The 24,177-nt window shown below is 35.6% G+C and overlaps 1 pseudogene; it reads left to right on the forward strand.

Annotated features, from left to right (window-relative positions):
* Window positions 1–24,077: 24,077 nt before the first annotated feature.
* Window positions 24,078–24,177, forward strand: LOC141424433 (U6 spliceosomal RNA; annotated as a pseudogene).

A 24,177-nucleotide genomic window follows, 5' to 3' on the forward strand; every position in this document is an offset into this window, starting at 1 on the left:
TGGGCTTCATTGGGTCCTTTGGCATAGTTTATCTTCACTTTGTTGGAGTCTGGATCTGAGTATCTGTTTTCTTCATTCCCCTCTGGTTCCTGTACTAATTTTTTGCTGTGCGGAAACTGGTTTCCCTGTTTTTTCTGTCTTCCGGTCATTGTCTTTGGTGTTGTTACTGTCCCTGTAATGTGTGCAATTAAGTATTTTCTAGCTTGTAGTAATAACAATGGTAATATTTAGAATGGAAGGGTGAGAGGAGATGGAAAGCAAGAAGTTGAAGAAAAGGGAAAACCAAATAAACAGACAAGAAAGAGAAAACAGAACAAGGTATCAGACAAGAAAGTTTCAAAGGTATAAACAGGGAGGGTTAGTGTACTAATCAACAGTAAGCTGAACAGGCATTAGAGAGACAGAGAGAGGATTGAAAATAAAAAATAAAAAGATAAAGATAAGAATAAAAATAAAAAGTAAATGAAAGAAATTTCTATATAGAAATAAAATAAAATAAAATGAAAAATAGAAAATTTAAAAAAAAACAAAAAACCTCCAAGTTCAAATGCAATGAAGTTTCAGTCTTAATAATTTGGGTGTCCGTCTCAGTCTCCAATCCTGGAGATGGTGCCTCAGATGTTGTTCTGTAGTTGTCTCATCAAAGGGGACGCATAAAGTAGAACAAAACTACACACACACACACACACACACACACACACACACACAAAACCCCACCAAGTGTCCCAAGTTCAAATGCAATATAGTTTCAGGAAGTTTTTCAGCATGCAGGTGTAATTTGGTCATTCTCTCATCAAAGGTAGGGAGAAAAAGACAAAAAAAAAAGAGTCTGGAGACAGTTCTGAGAATGGTATTTGCAGCTGTGGCTTGCCTGCCCGCTGCTGTCAGCCTGCTGTTGCTGGAGGCGTTATTTATGCAGATCTCTGTGGTAAGCTTAGCACTCACCTGGCCCTGCAGGCTTTGTTTACTCAGAGTTCTGTGTGTGAGCCTCTGCTACAAGCTTTCCCCTTTCCAAGCACAGTGGGGAAGATGACACTGCACTCGCTTTCTCAGGTCTGTGTTTTTATAGTTCATGTGGGAAGTGGGTCTTCCCCTCTCTCCTGTGCAGTTTTTCTCCCACTTTTACAAGCTTTCCTGCTTCTGATTACTGGGTGGTGCTGCTTTTCCTGCCAGCCGCCATGTTTGTTTACAGCTCACATGGGAAGTGGGTCTTCCCTCCTCTCCTGTGGAATTTTCCTCCCTCTGCCACTCTCACAAGCTTTCCCACTCCTGGTTGCTGGGCGCGTGCCCCCTCTCTCGCTGGAGTCTCTCCTGCCAGGCCCAGCTTGTTTATTTACAGTCCCAGGAAGGATTCCCTTCCCCCAATCTTCAGCTCTCAGTGCACCCCAACCTCATTCCCATGTGTCTTTATTGTTCTTATTGCTTATTAGTCAGTTTCTCTTTTTTCCCCAGGTGGAGGTTGGTCTGTCCAGGGGGTTATGCTGCTCTGGCCCAGGGTTGTCTGTGGGAGTACTGTGGTATCGCAAAGCTCACCTTGTCTGCGTCTTCCCAAGCTGTCTGTGCATGGGCATCTGGCAGCCCAGGGGCCCTCTTTGTTTCTCCGTTTAACATGAAGTGGAGATTCTCTGTGCCAGCTGGAGGTGTGTAGGGGTCAAAGTTTTGCCTCCTCTCAGTGATTTTGCCTGCAAAGTGTGTCTCCAGCATCTGTCCAAGATTTCACTCTAGGAGGCTCGCTTTCTGCTTCTCTGCTTCCTCCCTCTAGCTGCCATCTTGGAATCCTTGGCCATACTGACATTTTATATTTGTGAGGGCAAAGTTACATGAAAATTTGTCTTCTTAAGAAAGTGAGACATATTATTATATAAACAATAAAACCTTTATAATTTGTTTTTTAAAAATATAAGTTTAAGACCCTGACAGAGGATGCACAAAACCAAATAGGAACCTATAAAATGAAATATATAAGCATTGCAACATAGGGCCATAAGAAACACTCTTAGCTGGCTTGGGTAGTAGTAATTACCTGATTATGTATTTAATTTTATGAAGCTTTATATACATGGGTTTTATTTCATGATATTTTAAATATTGTTTTCATATGTTATAAAGTAAGTTACCACCAGATCTCAGCCATAGTCACTCTGTTGCTATGTCTGCACTGTCCTAAAATATGCTTCAACCAGTTGGTCAAGATGCTGGAAGCACAGGTCAAACAAGTCTTTGGGGATGATGGATCCAAAATCATCAGTAGACAAGGTAGTACATTTACGTTTCACTAATTCTTAGCCAATGATCTGAGAGCACATATGAAAATGACCTCACACTAAAACTTAACTTTTCCTTTTTAAAAAATCAAGCATTGACAAAGGTAATATAACTATAAATGAATTACTAAGACTAGTCTTCCACAAATACTAAGATATACTGCCAATATAAACTTTTTCTTAGAAACAGAAAATTAAATGAAATCTAACTTTCTAGTTAGATCTCTGCTATGACCTCCTTAATTAATTAATCAAATCAGGTCCATCTACATAAAGGGAAGCCCACTATTACCTGCTGGTCTGGCTATCTACATAACATCTCACTTGAAATTTGAGTCTCTCATTTGTGATATGTATGAAAACATTAACAAACATATGTGTGTATACAGACAAGAGAGAGTACTCCATAAAGAGCAGGTATATGAAAATCCAAATTGTTCTGCTATATTATATGGGTACAAATGCAGAAATGAAAATATAGCATCTAATGCTGTGTCTAATAATGAAGCACAGTGGGTTATATGCAAGAGTTGGTAGTATAGGTTTTAAAACTTCAATCTATAAACTTTCTTCTCTAGCCTAAACTGAAAATTGTCTGAAGGAATAACAAATGTGTTGATAAATACACATACAAATGTATGCACACATTCATCTGAAGTAAAAAACTGGAGCTGTGGCTAATATTTAGAGAGTAAAGCAATTTTTTTAGACCACTAGTTCACAATCCTAAATTAATTTGATTATCTAATATTCATAGCTACCAGATGGAATAAAACACTGTGCAAGGAGTACAGACTTTGGCTGTTTATAGATCATGCAGTGCTATTCATTTTGAATATTTTAGACATGCTTGTCTCATGAATTCTCATCTTTTTTTTAATTCCTCTGTCTTATACCTTTAATCACAGAATCACAGAAAGATGATGGACTATTACCAGGCACTGGGTCAGTCAATAAAGTACATATTTGCTTATTATGAACTTTTCCCCTTTTGATAAAATTTCTCATAGGAAAAAAGCATAAAAACCAAATGCTAAATAAAAAGAATTTTGGCCCAGAGAACATATTATAGGAAGATTTAAGAGAAAAATAAGAGTAGGTAAATGTTTTTCTTTGTCCAAGATATCATTAGCCACCAGTTATGACGTTTCAGCTAAGGAAATCATTCTGTTTTATAAATTTCATATTCATGTGAAGCTCAATTACATTTATTGTATATATTATATTAGTGAAGTTACAGTAGGTACTCTAACAGATAAACCCTGAAATCTCAGGAGCTTACATAAATCTCAGTGGCTTAACACAAGTTTAGTTTTTGCTCCTGTAAATTCCAAACACTTTTCTTGTTTGACAGCATCTCTCCACCGATGTGATTCAAGGACTCAACAGTTTTACAATATGGAAAGAGTGTGTGAATCTCTAGCAAATGGTTGTCTGTTTCACAGAAGTTGTATATTCAGGGAATCTCTAAGGTCATGAGCACTTAGACACAGACTTCAAAAGACTCCTTTCCACTTCTGGTCCTGAGACTTTCAAAAAGTAGAATCACTAGAAAATAGTACTGTGGGACTTCCATAAACAACCATGTAGAGAAGAGTTTAGAAAGTCACAGTTCTGTAGCCAATGACAACCAGGAAAACATGGTAAAAGCAAATATATAGACAAAAAACAACAAATGTTACAGTTTCTACATATCAGAAGAATGTATAGGTGCTAAGTAATTGAAGTAAATGACTGGTTATGGGGACAAACATGAGATCCATTGGTACCACCAATGTGATTCCACAATGAGGAATTATGCTGTGACACATTCATGTTAATGGAGCAAACATTTTTTTCATAAGAGACTACCGATCTCTGAGGATAAACATGCCTGATTAGGAACAAAAATCAGAGTGGTAAGTTGACCCTTTTCCCAATAGTGTCTTGGTAGCACGATGTTGCTGATACTGGGAAAGAACTGTGAAACAGCATCCAAAAGGCAGTCTTCTGAGAAAGGAGGTACTCATCAATACCAGAAATTCCATGATAATAAAATATCTATAAAAAAAACCTTTCAGATTCTGCCATCGATTCAGTCTCTGTTATTATTTACACCTTGTCTAGATTCCAGGTTACACGGATTTTAGAAAAGAAATGCCAGCACATGTTAGAGCAATAATTCCTTTCTAAACACTCCTGGAAAAATTAATAAAACTAACTCTCATCTTGATTCTTATAACTTATGACAAGTGTTCACCATTTTATTTATTTTAAAACTAGTGCCAAATATGAACAAGACAGCATTTGATCTTAGACAATATTCAAAATCAAACAAAAACTTCAGAATAATACCTCTACCTTCATAGAGCTGATCTTTTAGGTGAGGAGACAGGTGAGTAAATATTTCCATAAATATAAGAGGCATGCCAGTGGAAGTCCTAGTAAAGAAAACTCACAGAACTATGGTTGCATATAATACTTTTGAGTATTGGTTTCAAAATAAGAATGGGAGGATATGTCATAGTTGACTTACCCATCAGGAGTTAAAAGCATAATGCTATTCCTGGAACATAGAAACCAAGGCATAAAATGATTTAAAATTAAATGAAATTAGATCATCTGGCAGAAGGCTGGTGACATAAAGACTTATAACTACTTTAGGCGTTTCCCTCTTCATACTAAAAGTAATGGGAGGAGACTGTCTCTGGTCATAAGATGCTCCTGGGTTGGAAGAGGACAATGTTTGTACGGGTTCGGAAGCCACATGGAGACCCTGTTGGTTTCTCCTCAGCAGAGATCCTAATTTTCAATTTAGTTTGATTATACAAAGTTAGAACTTATTTGCTTTTCAAAAAAATCAAACCTCACATGTCACAAACTTTCCTAATATTATTAGGCAGGCTTACCTTAGAGATAATGGCCTCAACAACAACAACAAAAAATGCTATTTCCAGATATACTCATACCACAAGCAATTTGGGACACACCTACGATCTCTTGGATGAATATACCATGGGTTAAAAAAATGAGTCTTCTATTCCACTGCTTCCCTAGTCACTTACAAAAGGAAATTTTAATAAGAATTATTATGTGCCACTGGTATGTGCCTTCTTTTCCCTTAATTTTGAAAGCTTCCTAGGAAGAAAGCACTTAGAATTCATCCTGACACAGAATGGGACCTGCCTGAAACTGAGGAGGGGAGGGGGGAACGGTGGGGGAGGAAGACAGGGTGGAGAAATGACCCAAACAATGTATGCACATGTGAATAAATGAACAAAAAATAAATAAATAAAAGATTTAAAGAACAACAACAACAACAAAAGTTCTCTTAGTCTTCTTTGAATAGGAATTTTTACCTTCATTGGCAAATTTTCTATTTCATGACATTTTCTCTATTTCCAAAATAAAGTGTTGTAGATAAAACTGGTTCACATTGTCTCTTCCCTATATTTCTATAGAATTGCCTAAATTTTAACTTTTAAAAAGTGGCACAAACATTCCATAATTATGAGGTTTGATGGTATAATCGATATTACACTGTCAGATCGTCTTTTAATATTTGTATAAAAATTAAACATGATTTAAATTCTGCTTCCCCAGATTTATTTCTCCCTGCTACTATACAAAATCATTATTAATATGCTGTGAAATGAAACATCTATGGGATTGCTAGTAAAAGCCTTTAAGTGGTAATCCTTCTGAATCCTTTCTTGTAATAGCTGAACATTTGCTGTGCAAAGCCAATGAAATTCGCATATGCTGCTTTGGAGTAGTGGAGTGATTATTTCAGTATTTTTTCCCCAAAGTACCTTAGGCTTTAGATGATTAGAGAACAGTCTTATGTTTTAAACTTCCTGCCAACAATGTGGCTTTTAGCTGCATTGGATGGAGGACAAATTGTAGTATAATGTATGTTGACAGTTTAATAACATGGGTTACTATCCTTGGTATACTTCATGATGTAATACATCCTTATAGTGTCTCTGGAGAATTGTGCTATGATTTTCAGGCCACAGAAAAGTCAATAAACTAAAACAGTCTGAGTCAGATTTCTGCCTTCTGTATACTTTGGACATTTTCCTAAAAAATAAATAGGTGTTAACCTTATAAAATATTTTTCTGACATGACTTTTCTGTTTTACTTCTCAGGGTGTAGATTGTAAGATTATAATAGGCACAGTTTTTATTAAATTATACATTAACATATAAAAAGTTTCTTTCTTTATACAATAAACAGGTTTTTTTCAGGTCTCAGAGGCAAAGTTCCTTTTGTATAAAAAGCCATAATTGTGGTTTTCAAAAATCTCATTAAATATTTAGATCTTTGCACACAAGTGTTTTCTGTTGAGGTTTAAACACATTTAGACTAATTATTTCAAATGTTTTGACCATTGCACAAATACTTGTGGTATTAAATAGCTAACAGCATAAAATAATAGCAAGTCTTGCATGCAAAAATCATTTAATTATTTTGGATTTTTCTTTCACCAAGATACTCTAGGTGAAACAAAACTCAAAAAATGGCAATATGGTGTATTTTAAAAGCAATATAACATATTACTATTAAATGAATGTAATTCTAAATATAGATGTTACTTTCTATAACCTTATTGTCTGTTTGTTTGCATCTATATGACCATAAGCACAAGGAAATATTCAAGTTCTCAAGCACATTAAACACACCATGACTCCAGGATGGGCAGTTGCATGGCACTTTAGTGATTTATAGAAAGGAAAACAACCACACAATTCTGAAAGAAATAGTCTCAAAACACCACTTTTTTTTTAATTAAAAAAAAAGACTTGGTAAATTTATCATTCATCTCTAAGGTGAAACAGGAGTTAGAGGAAATGTCCATAAATTGCCCTCTTCCACAAGTACTACCCTTTACTCATTTTTTTGAAAGCTACATAATATGAAATGCAGAAAAGTATAAAGCAAATTTCCTATCCTAAAGGTAACATAGCAATTTTTATGAAGTATTCCCCATGTTGCAGGTACTGTGTTGTGTAAAATATATTACATAATAGTCCCCTTACTGCTCTAAGCAACCCCATAGGACAGATTCCCTATTATCTCCACTTTACAGAAGAATAAAGAAGAGCCAGAAAGTGCTTCAGCTACCATCCTAAACAAAATGCTGATGGGGCCCAGACTCTAATCCAGGCAACCAGAACCTTGAACAAACTGTCTTCCTCACTCATCAGGCAATTGACTGAACAGATTTTTAAAACCATATATCAATGTTTTCATGAAAAGTAATACAAGCCAATGTGAAGAATACTAAATGAATTTTGAACTTGTTGTTTGTTTAAGGATGGTAAAACTCACTCATTTGGGAAGTTCATTTTGAAATTCCTTTAAGGGTTCTCACTCAGGATAGAACAGTATCCCCTCTTCCCAATAAAATTACTGATCTTTAAAATCTTATGCTATTTCAACCATCTCACTGGTATCCTTATTATTACATTTTCTAGTGAGAAATCAGAGCCAAACTATCTATTGCTCAAAGCAAATATACATAAAGTGAATGCTCTAAGTTTTTGTGACGCCCCTGTGATCTAAAAACTGAATTTGAGCATTGAAAGAAAGGCTTGAGTCAAGGGGGAAAAAAGGTATTACCCTTGAATTCTTGCCCACATTGAAGTTTCTGATTCCAGTGCCTTTGTTGCTTTTTCTAATTTTTGGCCCAGAGTTCATATATGTTCCTCCTCCCAGGAGCTCCACCGACCAGGCCTTGTTGGAAGAGATCCCAGTTGAGAGCAGAGGTCTGGGGATTATTGAAGTAGTTTTCTTTTTAATCACTTTTAAAAACAGAAGTACAGCCAATCACCAGCTATGTGATTTGCTCCAAGTCACTGGGCCTCTAAATTCCCTGAAGAAAGTCAGAGTCAGCTCTTTCCCAACAATGTGGTATTTTGAGCCTCTCTCAGGTTTTGAGAGCCTCAGAGCTCTGGGGAGGAAAGGGAGACAGAAATAATATTACTTGAACACACTAATAAAGTGGAGAACATAGTGACACTATTATGCTCCAGTACAAAGTGTGTGACTGTGTGTCTCAACTCCCTTCCAGCACTTTGAAAATTCATTTTCACTTTATTTGCTGGTTGATGAAGCTTAACACAATCTCCATTCCTTCTTCCCATCACCTCCTGGTCTCTCTTCTTTGGTGTTTGCAATTAGAAAGTGTTCTTTGAAAGCTAACCTAAGAACAAAAGATGAAGAGACCAAGATAAATCTGTGTGGGTCCTTACTTACTAAACTTTAATTAGCTAGCATTTAAATAAACTCTTTCCAGACAATTGCAGGAAAAGAGAAAGGCTCTGACAGAGATAAGGGAGGTGTCATTTCATTGTCATTCTTTTACATCCTCAGTAATTCCACCTTATTCTGCCTCCCCCCTACAAAAAAACCCACCACCAACAAAAGCCCTGATGATTAACACAAAGGATTAATTTTATTTTATTATGCATTTGCATTTTCAAGGCATTAGTCTAAATGTATACTCACACCCACCTTAATAACCCCACTCTACTTGAAAAAAGAAAGCAATATGTAAACCCAAAGCAAATGTTTTCCAGTTTTCCTCCTCTCAGAAATATCAGCAGATTTAGTCAAGCACAGGCCAAGTGCCAACCAAGCACAAGTGCTAACCTTGAGATGTGGGAGTTGGCTGTGTTCCTCTGAGGCTTGCATCAGATGGCATTAAAAGTAATGACATACAAAGAAACTCTACAGGAAACACCATGGTTTGTGCCGATGCCTCATTGGAACTCTGTAGAATATTAGCAATTTTTTGTAAATCTGCCTGTGCATGGTCTTTTCTGGTTTGACACAGCTACTGACTCACTTCTTAACATATGTGAGCCTCTTTCTTTTTCAGGTGTCCATTCTCTATGTTCTAAATCTGTGTCTGCCATTTCTCTCCCTCCCCCAAAACTTGTACTATAGCCAAATTGATTGGTGCTTTTCTCCTGCTTCTTTCTAAATGAGATCCCTCACTTTTTGGAGCAGATAATACCTCAGATTACACATGAGGTAATATAGATAATTTGAGAAATTTCAAATTCTATTACACATTTAAATTATAATAAAAATATTTAGAATCTATCCTAATTTTGTTTATTAATTTATAAAATTCAGCTGAATATTATAAATAATAAATACCTAAAACATTGACTGGAGCACTCATGGTTCTTAAGAACATTAATAAATGTTTCACTTACAATTTTATGTTCAAAAATGTACATATAAGCTGGGCATGGGGGTACACATCTGTAATCCCAGCTACTTCAAAGGCAGAACTTGGAGGATAGTGGGCCAAGGCCAGCTCTGACCAAGTTACTATGATACCCTACCTGAAAAAAAAGCAATGACAGAGGGGCATGGCTCAAGTGGAAGAGAGCTTGCCTAGCAAGGATGAAGCCCTGAGTTTGACCCTAGGACTGAAAATGTGTATATGAGCTTGATATAGTAAAAGAATTTGAAATGAAAGAGATTTGATACTCTAATATATACTATTAAGAATGATGATACTTATTAAATAAGGAATCATATGCAACTTGTATCTCTGTTTAAAGTAGTTGTCTAAAGCAAAGCAAAAATAATAAAATTGTAGAAATCAACAGCACCATAACACACATAATAATTTGCTTCTAGTAGGTGAATCAAATCAATTGAGTGAATCTTCTAAATGGAGTTGAAGTATACATTTTCTACCTAAGCTTTGTCTCATGGCTGAGTGATTTCCAAGTGAAATAAAACCTTTAGTGGAAGAAAAGATGGTAGAAAATCCACAGTCATTGCATGGTTAACATTAGTCAGCTAAATTGTACATTAATAATATATAGGCCAGAATACAAGGCTGTGATAATTTCTTTGCACACAGGGGCTATGTCCCAAATAAGGAACTGATTGTGTTACAATTATAAGAGCCATTGCAAAATCCTAAATATATAATTGGCAGTGTTCCCCCAAGTTAAAAGCACTAATCTCCAGTACACACCAGCCCTAGCTTGTCTTGTCTTGTTAGGTAAACAAAATGTGTCTTGCCTGTCATTGCCATAAAATATTAATGCACTGGAAGTCTCTAAACCTTGCTAAGCATAAGGCCTATTATCACACTTAAGAGCAAACCAATCTAATAAATCGCTGGCTCTATAAAAACTAAGTCAGCTGGCAGAGACAGTAATCTCCCTAAGGGATAGTAAGAACCTCATCTTCAACTACAGCAGCTGCAGTTCCAGAAAAATTACATTGCTTCTGCTCAGTAAAAATACATTTGTGCTGAATTCTGTTATTTAAACTCTAATGGAATCATTAGGAATATCCATACATTATGAGCAATAGAAAATTAACTGAGAAAATCATCTAAAATGCTGTCATATCATAGGCAGAGTATTGTTATTAGAATGCATTTTAAAGAGCTAACTCTGATATGGAATCAAGGTGCTTACTTCTGATGCCTACATTGAAAGTGCATGAATCCTACATCATATATAAATAATCATGAGTAAATGTTGAGCACTAAGCTGATATCCCTAATGAAAAGGAATTTACTAGTTCAGCCCAGGTATGGGATCCTTCAGGCATTGTGTAAACATACATTACATAGTTTCAATACATCTTAAAAACAGTTATCTTGCTACTTTATGCTACATCTAACCAATCTCTGAAAACCACAATGAAAATACACACCTTTACTTACCCAACCCCCTACATATTCACTTACTTAAATCATATTTCCAGTAATAGGGAAAAGATAGGCAGATAGATTTTTAAATTATAATAAAAAGTGATTTCAGCTATATAATTTCATTTAAATCTCAAACTAATTATCACACACACGTCAAAAAATGAAGAAGTAGCTAACTTGCTCAGGGTCAGCCAATTTGCAAGATACCACCAGGTCTTGAATCCAGGTCAACTAACTTTGATTACCACACCTCTAATGGCAACTCAGTTGTCTTTGTGTTATTTGGTTGTCTAATAACAATTTCATCTTACCAAAGATATTGCTTGAAATCTGGAAAACATTTAGCTTACTAATATGTGGATCTGCCCGTGGATCATAATTTGAGGTTACACAATTAATGAAAGATGTGTACCTGTTATACAATAAAATGTTGACAATCTACATACATGAAAAATGTGAACTAAGAAAATGTTACCATATTTAGAAGTAATATTAGGAGATGAAAATATATATAAATCAAATAGGGGAAAACACCTGTTTTGCTGGCTCAAGAATCACAGGTTTGAAACTTACACAGACAATAATATGGGCACCTAGCAAGCATCTCTTGTATTTATGATGGTGGAGCTTCAGCAAAGGAACACAGCCCTCCCCTGAGTGTTACTGCTTACCATGGTAATGTTCTGATAAAACCATGTCCATTTCTCTGTGTTGATAGCAGAAAAACTGAAAAAAGTTGCCGTTACAATTAAATGTTGATTATTTCATTCCTCATGAAGAACCAAATCATAATGAACCTGAAGCACAAAGATCTTTAGCCCAATAAAAGTGCATCTAAAAATTACCCACTTACCTGATCGCGCTGATAAGACCTGTAGTAGACAGCCATGTCAACCTCTCTAATTACTAACTCTTATTTCATTGGTTCAGTCAGCACACATCTATATGCATCATAGCATGAGCTGCTGAAGATACCAAGTATCTATCCTCAAAGTGTTCACATCTTTGAAAAAAAAGCAAGATAATATAATATACTCATGTTAATAATATGTGAAGTAGTCACAAATAAGATGCAAAGAACTATTTCTTAATTTTCTGAAATTAAACCTAGTCTAGACTCCAAGTTTCTGTTGGTCACTGTCAACAAGAAAGGCACGATTATTCATACTGGCTCCTCTCACTCTTGCCTATTTGGGTCCCAAGAAAATGACAGATTACCTTACTTTAATGAATGGTGCTCATTCTTGATATCAGGGTTCATTCTGCTGCACTGCCAATCAAGTCCCACCTTTTAGCCATGCCTTCTGATCTTTGTTGAGGCTTCCAGGGCACAAATAAGCACTCAGTGACCAGTTCTACTGCTCCAAAATGTTTTCCATGAAGAAGAATAGCATCTAAATGAGTTTTCATTCTCTACCTCCCTCTAAAACCTACAACACTACTTTATTTGGCCCCATCTTTCTTTATTGAAAGTTATTATCATTATCATTAGCTGCTTTCTTCCCACTGACATACAAGACCCAATATTTCTATCTTGGTCACTTCCTTACAGCTAAATGTAATGGCATATGGGAACACTGAATCACTCAAGGATCAGACACCAAATGTCTATTTATTCTGAGGCAGAAAAGTATCAATTACAAGAAACTTACACAGTATTCCCTTCCTCTAGTAATAAATCCCATACTTTTACAGACAGCAGAAAGCAAATAAATAACATGGTTGATTTGATGCATTCTGCACTTTTGATTTCTCAATCTCTCATCCTATTTCACCTATCACATAAGTGCTCAAAAAAGATACAGATGAATTGCTAGCTAAATCTGCCAACAATATCACACTTTTTCACAATCCTATTTCCATATTTATACAGGACATTTTCTCTCCTGGAATAAAAGCACTGAATGTTTCATATCTTACCACTTCTATGAATTATTTCCCAACTTCTCTAAGCAAACAAACTTCTCATTCTTTACTTTTGTACCATTTAGTCTTTCACTTGTAGTATATTTGAGGTTATAGTATAATTATTTGCTTACTTGTCTATTGCTTTCTTGCATTGTTTATTTATTTGGTGTTGGGGGTTGAACTCAGGACCTTGCACTTGCTAGGAAGCCACTCTACCACTTAAGCCACACCTCCAGCCCTTTTTTAAAGGTATTATTTGAGTAGGGTCTGACATTTTTACCTAGGTGGGCCTGGACTACAATCCTCCTTCTTAGGCTTCATATATATGTGGGATGACAGGCACGACTACCAGTTTTTTATTGGTTGAGATGGTGTCAGGTGTACTTTTTGCCTGGGCTGGCCTCAAACCAATATCCTCCTCATCTCCACTTCTCAAGTAGCTAAGATTGTAGATGTGAGCCACTCTGCCCAGTTTCTTCTCTAACTTATTATTTCCTTAATATAAGCACAGTTTTGATACATTTGTTCCCAGCAGCATACACTGTCAACATTGGAACACCTAAGATGACAATATCAGAATGGCAAAGAAAGCATGTTGAGGCAACAAAAAATTAGTCAAGATTAAGACTAAAGGTAGATGAATCAAGGACGGCCAATACTTAAGACTACCAACCATTCAAATAATCCAATTCAGCGGGAACAGTGATCTCAACAAGACTTATTGAGCAGAGGTGAAACTTAGCATCAGTCTGATAGCAGTATTTAGGTACTACAGGTTCTCATAGGTTGAATCTAGACACCAGCAGAGACTGGGTAAGTAGTGAATGCAGTAAGTGTTCCAGCCAAGCAATGGGAGACTAGAGCAGGAGAGTGTCCAGGAAAGAGGTCATCTGTGGGGGCAAAAGAGTTTTACCTCTGCATTCCATTATAATAATAATAATAGCAGTAGCGTAAATAATTAGGAGGGTTGATTTTTATTATTACAGGTTGAATCCAAAATATAAAATGCTTCAAAATCTGAAACATTTGAGTATTAACAACAATCACAAGATTCCACATCTGACTTCATGTGAAGTCATAGTCAAAATGCAAGAACCAAGAACCCTAAAACCCCTTCAGACTATGTGCATAAAGAATATATGAAACATAAATAAATTTCAAGTTTTAGACTTTAGTCCTCCCCAAATAGCACATTATGCGTATGTAAATATCCCAAAAGGTAATAAAATTCCATGCTAAGACTCTACCTTACTTCTGTTAGAATGGCTATCGTCAACAACACAAAAATCAGCAAATGTTGGCGAGGATGTGGAGAAAAATGAACCCTCATACACTGTCAGTAGGAATGTAAACTCGTACAACCACTATGGAAAACAGTATGGAGGCTCTCCTCAAAAACCTAAAAATATAACTGCCTTATGATCCAGCAATTGTACCCTTAGGGATATACCCGAAGGAATGTAAGCCAGGTTATAATAAAGGCACTTATACACCCATGTTTATTGCAGCTAAGCTATGGAAACAACAAAGATGCCCCACTACTGATGAATGGATTAAGAAAATGTGGTATTTATATACAATGGAATTTTATTCAGCCAGAAAGAAGAATGAAGTTTTGTTGTTTGCAGGCAAATAGATGGAATGGGAGAACATCATCTTAAGTGAATTTAGCCAGGCTCAGAAAACCAAAGATCACATGTTTTCTCTCATATGTGGAATATAAACCTAATATAAATACAAACAATATTATGAAAAACAGGTTAGGCTAAGGGGAGGTCACATATGAAAGAGGTGAGGTAAAAGAAAAAGTTAAGAATGTAAATATGGTTGATGTACTTCCTATATAAGAATGAATATAGAATTTGTAAACCTGTTGAAATCATCGTAAGAAAGGATAAAAATTGAGGGGATGAACCAACTTGGGTTATAATATACATATATACATGGAGATGTCACAATAAACATCCTGGATAGCTATCTTAAACAAACAAAAATGCTATTTTTAAAAATAAAAAACAGAACAGGAAGGCAAAATAGGTCCTGCCTGGAGAGTAGGTACCAGTGGGAGCAGGGAGCATATAAGAAAGAGGGTCAGAGTGTGGATATGGTGGAAATATTCTGTACACATTTATGTAAATGGAAAAATGAGACCTGTTGAAACTATTCCAGGAATGGGGGAGAGGAGATAAAGGAAAATGATGGAGGGGGTAAATTCAAGTATGATGAATTTTTAGGAATTTGCAGATGTCACAATGGTTTGTTTGTGACTGTGTTTACAGAAAAGTGATTTTTACTGAATTTAAAATTTTCATATTTCTGGTCAAATTTCTGATATTAAACAACCTTTGATAATGTAAAGGAATTTTGCCCCTTTTGTTTAAGTCCTGATATAACCCTCTATACTACAAAGAGAGTGATAAGAACTTACTGTTATCAATAATAATGTTAGAAATATTTCTGTCACAAAAAAAGACTGAGTTCTCATTTCTATTACCAGCATTGATTACTGATTAGAAAAATATTCAGGAGATGAGGTTTTTCAAGATCAGGTATCTTTCAGTAAAAATAGAATTAAGACTAGTTCATGTGCTACCTGAATATTAGTTGTTACTAGTGTGCTCCAGGTACTTGGCTGGATGCCAAGGATGCAACTATGTGGTAAATGAAAGAGATCTTGAGACCAAATCAGGCAGTGTATTATAGGCTGGATTGTGGGGTTAAGCCTAAGAACACAGAGCCACTGTTGAAGGATTTGGAAGGAGGCAAATTATGTCACCAGTTTTACTTGTTTTAAAGATTATTCTAGCTATAATAAGGAGAATGAATGACCCGATAAAGGGAGAAGGTTTTGGAAGAATGGACACAGAAAGACAAGGGGAACATCATTAAATGCCAAATGCAATTACAAAATAACATTGACATTTTGAAGCTTTCTTTTCTGAACACATGTGTGGGGAAGTGTTGGAGGAGGTGAGATTATGGTGTGTATGTGTGTGTATGCCTTATGACTAAATTATTTCTAGAATCAACCTGACTTTGAAGTTGGAGTCAGTAATCCTCTGACCCTTATAAAGTTTCTAAACATTCTGTAAGACTTCATTTCCTATTTTTGTAAAATGTGGATGAACAGCATTTTTTGAGGATTAAATAAAAATGTATATGTGAAAGAATCTCTTAACCATAAAGCACAATACAAATGTTCTAACAGTCATCACCATGTGGTGGAATTAGAGAAGGAAACAAAATCCCAAGGACTTTTCTAGGGTGTTTATTTTATTAAGGGGAGGCATAAAGATGGAAATTTGATATCACAAAGCAAGAAAAAGTGGTGTGGTTAATATATATGGTTATAAATCAAGTTTTTCATCTAAGAATGCCCTTCATATAGATTGGTATTTCAAGGTTCCCCATCTCTGACCAGGTACATGTCTATATCCAGATCCCTTCCTCAGGACCTTATTTCTATCCATATTTTATAGCACTGCAACATTGATCCTTTTTTATAGCTTCCTCTTACCTATTTTCATGTTCTTATAATCTTCTATATCCAACTTAATTTCATATGAAGTCAATATTATCACCTCACCCCCTTCTTTCATACTTTCATAGAAAAATACAAAACATAAAAACAACTAACCACAAATATTGAACAAGAACAAAACCTCACTGGCTAGACTGTCTTCATAGTTGTTGCCACGAATTCAGTCATAGCACATCTCCTGGTCTATCCAGTCTCCCCGTCTTTTAGATTATTATTTCTTCTATTCTCCACATATCAATACTTTCTCTCTTATCCTTATCCTCAACTTTCTTCCAGTTTCACCAAGTTTTCAGATTCACCAATACCTCCTCCTATCTACACATATCTCTACCCATACCACTACCATTACTCGTCACTGGGAATGAACACTCAGTTCAAATTGAAGTTAGCATCTCTATTCATGCACCAGTTCCCAATCCCTCTGCTACTGAAATACATGAATTACCCCTTCACTGTCCTCTCCCCTTCCATCACGACTTTTCCACACTATATTAGATCATTACTCTCATCCTAACTGCACATCACCCTCCAGATTCCATCTCATTTCTCTTCTCCCACATATGAGGACATCGTTCCAGGAATTTGCACACACAACCATTTTTTCCCCACCAGCTTACAACTATCCTACTACTTCTTCCACTGCTGAAAGAAAAATCTTATAGCCCCACAATATTTTTAACTACTACTCTATTTCCTTTCCCCTAAAAGAAAACCACTCTGAATAGTGTTTATATAATGTGTCCAATTTCTGTCTTTCCACTTTCCTTAAAATCCTGCTAGCTCCACTTAACTGTTCATAACCAGTTCACCAGTGATCTCCATTTTGTTAAATACAATAATCTGCTCTTGTATTTGTTCAGAATATCAACAGCATTTTATACTTTTGTAGTTGGCAGTCTCAACAACCTGTAAAGTTTGGGTTCAGTCCTTGTTTGGGTCCTATTCTCTATGGTCAGCTTGTCAGAATGACTGTATGAAATAACAACTGCTCTCCACTATAAACACAAACACCCAGGGCACAGAATCCACACCAGTGTGCATACACAGACTCACATGGGAGGTCCTATCTTGCTTATTCTTTTTGATTCATTGGTCATAGCACACATTATCATTTGACTATATATTTACTGGTTTGTTTTTATCCTGTCTCCTGTCATTGAAATGTATGTACTACAAACACAGGAAATTTCTTTTATTTACCACTAAATCCTCAGCATCTACTTCAGTGTTCAACATCTAGAAAGTATTCAACAAGTTTTGTTTGAGTGAGTGAATAATAAATAAAATCAAGATTAAATTTAGCAAATTTCCCAGATGATAAAAATAGATGTTTAATTAAGAATGACAAATCAAACATACCCACAAGTTTTGAAATAAATATTCCACACATGTATTTATTCATTTGTAGTATTTGTAGTATTCATAACTTATGTATTCCCAAAAATGATTTGAGGCAGTTGATATGCCTGTAGTAATGCTATTTATAATGCAGAATATTCTGTCTCTTGTGAAAGAAAGAAATGCTGTCCAGTTGCTTTCATACAATATAAGAGTCAACCTTAAAAGGGGGGGAAGGAAAATAGATTAAAAAGTCTTTCTTTAAATAATAATGAACTAACAATTCGTTTTATTTTTATATAATTAAAAAACTGAGCAATGCCAAAGTTAGAGGATATTTGAGTTAATAGAAATCAAAAGGATCCTTGATTTCAAGAGTGAAGATGTCAAATGAGCCTCTACTCTCTTTGATATACCGATGTTCCTTTCCAGTTACTTTAGATCAAAAGACAATTTTACACACGCCAAGTGCATTATTGAAATTTGCATATTATACCAAAAAAGTCATTTAAAACTATTGCTGCCAGTTTGTCAAACAGAGAGTTTCTCCAATTCCAAGATGCTTAACTGAATTAAGACATACTAAATCTTTCTACCTACATTTATTTGTCTAATATAAGTTTTCATATAAAAAGAGAGATCTTTTAATTTCTGGTAACAAAGTAATTTTTATGATGAAATTGGCTATAGTCTGAAATAAGTTTGCCAAGAAAGTGGAGAAAACCTTGAGATCATTAAAATAAACCACCATACAAAACAGTGGAAAGTGTTCTATGAGGGAAAATGCTGCCCAGATCCCTGGAGGTTGTAGCAGAGAGCTGAATAGCACTTTTCAATCTCTAACCATTATGATTCTATGTAACTATTCTGAGAATAGATGAAAGGAGTGGTTTTCTATCCATGTTGAGCTCCTATTAGACCCTTGAGGAAATAGGGGCTTTGCAGAAAGTGTGAGTTCTCTATGTGTTACTGCAATGACCTTGTTTAATTTCCTCACAAAAAGGCAATCTAATAATAGCTACATCTTCTAATATTAACAAAGCTGCAAAGTCATACAAGTTACAATCATTTCCTTTTGCTTGGACAGCAAAATCCTTCAATGTCCTTGTCTTTCTTTTCCCGATATGCTACACTTTATAGTCTATATTTGCTCTTTAATATTTGATTTCACATTTTCCAGTCACCCTGATACAAAGCTGCAGTGTGAAGTTAAGATTCAAAGGGAAAGAGGACATGGCTGCCACCCCACCATAAGCAAGTCCACTGAACTGTAAATCTACCCTGCATTTAATTACTCAACTAGACAGCGCGATGATAAGGTCTCCAGAGTGTTGTACTATCATGAGTGATTGAGTCTGCTGGCAGTAATAAGCTTTTCTACAGCTAAGCCAAAAGGTTAAAAGTATACATAGAACTTCAAGGCAAGCATTGTTTTTAAATAGCTGCAAAACCAAAAGAAAAACAGAGCTTTCTTCTGAATGAATACCTCAGTTTCAAAACCTTCCAATTGAGGAAGGAGAGTTTTGAGAAAAGAAGTGCATTCCCTCAAGCAAATTTGTAAGTGGTCAGGTCAGCAATGGGGATGGAAAGCCAGCCTTCCCTGTGCCAGCTTGTACCACACTAGCTGATATTTATATAATGAAAAGTGAAGAGAGTTGGGTTTGTGAGATGAATCAGGAATTCCCAATTAGAAAGCAAAATAAAACTCTTTGCTTTCTGAATCATTATGGAAGGCAAATGGGAAAGTGACAAATAGACTTTGTTCTCAGTCATTGATAGGAGGGGAATTTATGTTGGGAGCCAAGTTTCCAACATAAGGTGTAATGGGCTTGCCAACAAAACTGTTCACACCCCCATAGAGACCACAAAGCCCTATAGCTGTAATTTCAGAAACACACATGTGTATAAATCATGTAATTGAACACCTAACTATCCACTCGAGACTGTGCCTGGGTTTTTTGCAGGTGCTTGAGGCACTTGTGATGTTTGGCTTTGAAAACAAGGTTTAGTTTAATTGGCAGGATATTATCGAATTCAAGCTGACTTGTATGGACAAACCTCAAAACATGAGGGCGGTATTCAGCATGGAGTAGCACATATGAATGTTCCATGTGTGTGTTATACATAGTTTGTGCAGCTGACTGAGCTCTAAATGACAGGAAGGGACAAAGTTAAAATGCCAATTGAGTTCCAACTCTCATGAAAATATCTTTCTAGAGCATCCATAAAGCAACATCATTTTGAGAGCTTATTGCTATTCACTGAGGGGAGAATGAGTCAGTGAGTCAGTGAGTGTGTGTGAGAAAGACTGACACAGAGAGACACAGAGAAGGAAGAGACAGAGAACTATGTATTATTTTGTTTTTTTATAATAATGTTTTAAGATGGAGTGAGAGGTACTTTGGATCTATCAGCCAGAAGTGCACATGTTTTTGTGTTCCATCTGGCAGAAGCCCCAACAGATATTCATAGAGCTAACAGCTAGCTGCCCAGGATAGTAACACTCATGGTGACACAAAACCAGCCTGTAGGCTGAGATTGTACTCTAATTCCTCTAGCACAGATCCAGGTTTGTGAGACTTCTGAACAGACAGAGTTACTGCTAGTCCTCTACAAATATGTTGCAGATTCCAGTGACATGAAATTAATGCTGAACCAATTCCCTCCAAAAATTTGCTCCAATTCAGCACACCCATTTCTACAACTCTTCCTTCAAAACAGAAAAACATAAATTTGCTTCACAGACATATTTAAAGTGCCAACCTCTCATCTACCACCCCTCTCCCAGGCAGTTATAGATTTGGGATTTTCAAACACATGAAGAGAGAGAGAGAGAGATGACAAACTGGCACATTTCTAAAGGAATGGTTCCAAAACTGAGAAGTAAACAATAAGATGCTCTGAACAGTGTCCTGCATATCACTTATTCTATCTTTAGAGCATATACTGATATTGCCATACAACAAAGAATTGATGGAGGTTCTAAATGGACAAAGAAATTCTACCTCAGCATTCTTTGCATGTGGTTCAAATTTTATTATTGAAAATAAATAAAACCAGAGGTCCTTTGAAAGTAAAACTGAGAGTGATAGGGCAACTATAAATAAAATTAGTCTTATAATCAAATGTCCCATAAGGATGATTCTTGAGACAAAAGTTGGTAGTCAACCAAAGCAAGATAAGAAGAACTCTCCAAGAATTGTGCAAAGTCTCATTGGTCTATTTGGACAAAATTTCCAGCAAGTCTTGTTCTCACAAAATGATTATCAAAGAACCTCATTATATTTGAATGTAACACTAGCTAAAAATAACTTTCAGAATGACAGCAACAAAATTTAACTCTTCTTTTTTAATGACTCACAGATTTTTTATTATTATTAAAGTCTTTAATCAAAGTCCTTGTTTTAAGACTTGTTAAAACTCGCATGCTCCTTTTGCTTTGTTATCAAGAAATCTGCAAATGTATACGGTGTTTATGGCCTAATAAAGACCCAATAGGCCATAAAAATAATCTACCTATAAAAATGGTGAGGGAAGGTGAAGTGTACAATGTCTACACTACAATCTGATCCCTGTGCAAAGGCCTGGTAGGAAAAGCTATTGAATTCTTTTCCATTGAACAAACATATAAAATTCCAGATGGATTAATAGGTTAAAAATAACTTGAATCTAATATGAAGGAAAGAAGGAAATCACTATAAAAAGCAACATGCCAACCATACATTTTAAATCCTGTCTGTGTATATTGGGAAGTGGTGTACCTAGAACTAATATCACCAAACCTTTTATTTATGCAGATTCTGTTCCTTTCATAAACGTATATTTTGGATATCAAGGATATCATAAGTCTGACTTTTTAAACCTAACCAATATACAGCATTTTGTACATCACAAAATACAATGATACTATAATGTAGCTTTTTAGTCGTTTGGGGACAAGGTAATAGCAGACTGGGAAAAATGAGAGAGGTCATGGAACACAGAGCTCAACCTTGCATGTGAATCTAAAGGACAAGTCCTCTACCCATTACTATCAGGAAAGATTCTGACATTCTCTGCCACTAAATTCCTTCATCTTTACAATGGAGGGTGCTCTTCAAAATGACAGAAATAAAAATGTTAAAAGAAACAATACACTTTAAAAGGCCTCTATCTAGTACAGATAATGGACTTGCTGGATTATTTCTATTTTTAATCATATAATTAGTTCCCTAAATAATTCTGATCAGGGAAATCCCCTTAACCTGCCTCTCCTGTTTCGTCTTTTGAAATGAGGAGAATATGCTGTGATCTTCCCAGTCCTAACTGATTTTGACTCTATGTAATGGGACGAGACTTTGAAATTCTCATTAACCAAGTGCCAGACCAATCTCCTAGATCCACTGCAGGTATGAGTGAGGAAACAGACTCAGTCCCTAGGAATGCCTTTAGGTTGAGCAAACATCTTCCAAAGCAATAAATATTCTCAACTTGGGATAAAAACATGGATATATTATAAAGATAGGAGGAACTCATAAGTTTTTGAGTAATATTAGTCAAATGAAAGTAATAATTATAATTAAATCAGTAGTAACAGTAGTTATTATATAACTATATGCAATACTATAACTACTAGACAATAATATTATAAATCAGTTTAAAAATTATTATATGTTATAAACTTGTTTAACTTAAAATTGATTTACCCTTTAAATATATATTGGAGCAGAATCAAAGTTGCCTCTGTAATAACATCAGTTCTTTTAACTATATGCTCAAAACTTTTCTCAAGCGAGTCTTTGGGAAAATATGCATATCGTGCTCATGTTAATATATGTATTAAATGTTTTGCGGCAGGGGAACAGGTAAATAAATTGTTCCCAAAAGGAAACATGACATTATTTTAATTCTTTTTAAAGGAGAAATGAATTAGTGACAGATCTAATAAAATATTGATACAGTCTACATAATATGACAGGGAGTTAACTGAAAATACTGCCTGCTAAATTGGGCTCACAGAGAAAATAGCAGAATCAAACTAGAAATTTATCCAAATATTTGTGCATTCCACCTATGTCCACAAAGATATTCTATTGGTATATTTTTATCCATTTTGTATTTCAAGATTCTTCTTTAAAAATCATGGTTTCTTAAAAAAAAAAAAAAAATAGGACCCAGGCACCACTGACTCACACCTGTAATCCTAGCTACTTTGGGAACTAAGATTGGGAGGATCGTGGTACAAAACCAACCCAGGCAAATAGTTTACAAGACACCCAACTCCAAAACTAACCAGAACAAAATGGACTGGAGGTGTGGATCAAGTAGTAGAGTACCTGATTTGCAAGTGTGAAGCACTAAGTTCCCAGTCCCATTGGAAAAAAGAAAGAAAAGAAAACAGAATTCAAACTCTAATACTTAAAGCTATTTTTCTTGCAAAAAATTCACAGACAGGAGTTTCCTAAGTCCTCTTAAAGAACATGTAAAATCATTACCAATAAATGGCACATGGGGAAAAAGAAAAGAACTTAGGAATGCTCCACACAGGGAAATAGATCCATAAAATTCCTAAACCCATTATCATTATTTTGCCCTACTCATATAATTCTTTTCATTATCTAGGCCAGTTCTCTAAGTGAGTCTGGAACAGCCATCAGCATAATGTTGGGACTTGTAAGAAATGCAGATTTTTGTGAGGTCCAATAATTTGTATTTGAACAAGTCCTCCAAGTTATTTAAATACATGCTAAAAGTTGGACACCATGGAATTAGACCACACATTACATAAGTTGTTTTGTTAGGGCTATTAGCCTTTTCCTGAGATTTAAAGTACAAGCATATTTTTGTTTATCTTGTTTCACACACATTCTAAAACTTAGTAGAGGAAACCAGAGGAGATTGGGAGAGTGATATGAATGGATTTGATTTCTGGAGTGGGGGACTGATGAGAAGGATGTTTTTCTGAAGACTGGCAGAAAACCACTGGCTATGCACATTATTTTAAAATTCAGGTATGATCTTTCAATATGGTGCTGTTATTATGGTGGAACATGTGAGGGGGACAATAACTTTTTATTATACAGACAAAATAGTAAGGATTAAAATATTTTCGTCTCCCTTGTTTCGTGTTTTAAAATGCTATTATTTTACATGTGGTCTATTACTTGTTACAGAGGGCAGTTTGATCTCTGTACTGGTTCCTATAGATAATAGCTTGGCTTCCCTGGCTGGTTGCTGCAGTTGTGGGTGAGAATCTTACTATGAGAGATATTCTGACCATTTTTCATGTGTATATTCAAGTGACTCAACATCAATACAAAAAAGACCAACAATACAATTTTTAAAGGCAAAAATCAAAAAAGTGAACAAGTGCTTGCTTTGACAGCACACATACTAAAATTGAAATAATAGATTAGCATGGCCCCTGTGCAAGAACGACACATAAATTTGTGAAGCATTCCATATTTCC

The sequence above is a fragment of the Castor canadensis genome, chromosome 6, assembly GCF_047511655.1.
Source record: "Castor canadensis chromosome 6, mCasCan1.hap1v2, whole genome shotgun sequence".
In the NCBI taxonomy this organism is placed as follows: domain Eukaryota; kingdom Metazoa; phylum Chordata; class Mammalia; order Rodentia; family Castoridae; genus Castor; species Castor canadensis.